Source organism: Diadema antillarum, unplaced genomic scaffold, assembly GCF_040938485.1.
Source record: "Diadema antillarum isolate AM-2024a unplaced genomic scaffold, OU_Dant_1.0 scf00000163, whole genome shotgun sequence".
Lineage (NCBI taxonomy): Eukaryota > Metazoa > Echinodermata > Echinoidea > Diadematoida > Diadematidae > Diadema > Diadema antillarum.
This window is the reverse complement of record NW_027271052.1, coordinates 2,098,306-2,100,367: the sequence shown is the minus strand read 5'-3', so window position 1 is coordinate 2,100,367 and position 2,062 is coordinate 2,098,306.

Below are 2,062 nucleotides of genomic sequence, written 5' to 3'. Positions count from 1 at the left end.
AAGATAGAGCAGAGGAAAAGATAACTGATTCAGTGAATATTTCTATTATAACATGTGAACATTTTTTCGTATACAGTGTATCTAATAATACAAATCAGCCTATAAAAACAGAACATATTCATTATGCGTACTGTGTAACAGTGGACTCACATTATAATGAAATCCTTTGGACCAGCTATTTTCTTTGTTATACAGTACAACGTATCGAAATTTCTTTATAACTGAACAAATAAAACAATACAGAATAAAGAGCAGATAATTTTGGGAGCTGAATCTTTACTTTGTTGTTACTAGATTTTCATTATAACCGTGCTCTTATAAACGTGTGCTTCTGTGCAATAATTGTGCAATTTGAGAGGACTTCGTAATGAGTTTTTTTTACATTTTGCTTTCAAGTCTCCACAACTTTTGGGACCATAATGAAGCCACAGCCATTTTTATAATGGCATGTCACCCCAAAATGGGCACAATTTTGCAACTTTGTGTACATTTCTTATAGAGAACACTGCTCTGTCATAAAACTCACAAAAACTTAATGTTTTTACCATTCATCACTCTGATTTATTTCATGCTAATTGTGGTAGAAAAGTGGCTAGTGACAATTTCTGATTAAAAAAAATAAGAATAACCAAAAGTTAACAACAGAGAAATACACAAGAAATTCCAAAAACAATAAAATACATGATAATTTAAATGACTTTTGGAAGTTTCAATGACAAACAGGCTAAAATAAAATGTTGGTTTAATCTGCATAATCAAGTGAAATTACTGATGATTGAAAAAATGATAATCTAAGAAAAAAAATTAAGGCATCTTTACGATTTTGACGTGGGTGTCACGCCTGCTGAATTTTGTCGCAATCGCGCCACTGATGGTCAAAATCTCAGAGGCTCCCCCCTTCCAATCCCATCCCCCACCCCCAAATTTAGCATAGCCAAAAAAAGCTCAGCCTGTTCAGGGTTAATACAGCATGATCAATTTAAGCTTAATCTGATAATCCCTTCATTGTTTATGCTGAGGAGTTTCACTTCCTGTATTTTGGTTTTGTTTTGTTTTTGTTTTTGCTTTTGTTTTTGGTTTGGGGGAGATTTTTTTTGGTCGAACTGATTACACAGCTAACATGGCTTGCTCCGAGTAAGTGCATAAATAGACCCTATACTTTGGAGCCTCTTTTCTCAGTAAACACTTTTCCACGGTATGTTTTCTTTTCAATATTTAGATGGGTTAAAAGAGTCCATCTGAATTATCTGAGTTATACATCATATCAAAGCTTAAAGTTTGCTCTTTCAGAATCTGTCCTAACTTAAAAACCTATGCCTGGCATCTTTCTGCTGGTTTTGTGGTGCACGGTCACACACACATATATATATATATATGACAACAAAGTAAATTGTCCTCATGCACACATTCATTATTTCTAGTGTGTCGGCATCTCATATTCAAATTTCTGCCATCATCATTTGTGGATTGCAATTTGCAATTTTATATTAGTAACAGAGTGAATTCTACTTTGCACTGTAGGAGTTAGTCTTACAGTCTTCAGATTTAAATTCCTTCAATGTATGGTTGCTTTCTGCACATGACATTGAAAACAAGTTGCAGTTATCTTCATTTTGTTTAGCACACATAACAGGTCCACCAAATGATATATCTGGCTTCTTTCTTGTCTCCATAGAAACGTTCACCTTGCTGCTCTGACCATCTTTCAATAGTCGCAACACATTTCAATGACACAATTCCATTGGCACATCATTAACGTAACATGTAATATCAATTCAATGTTTGCATCTTGACATCTTGCCAGAGCATTTCTAACCCTATCCTCTCTTTCTCCCATTACACTGTCTGACTTTGTTTTTCTTCTTCTTCTTTTTTTTTTTTGTCAACAAACTAAGCATGCATAGCACAAGTGTAGCACATCAAGTCAAGCACGAATGCCTGTAGTCACTTTAAGATGTTAGGTCATGTGCATACCAGGGATGTGATTGCTATCATCCTCATGCATACTTGCACAAAGTCTTAAAAAATACTACAGAAGACTGCCAAATAAGAAAGCCTTGTT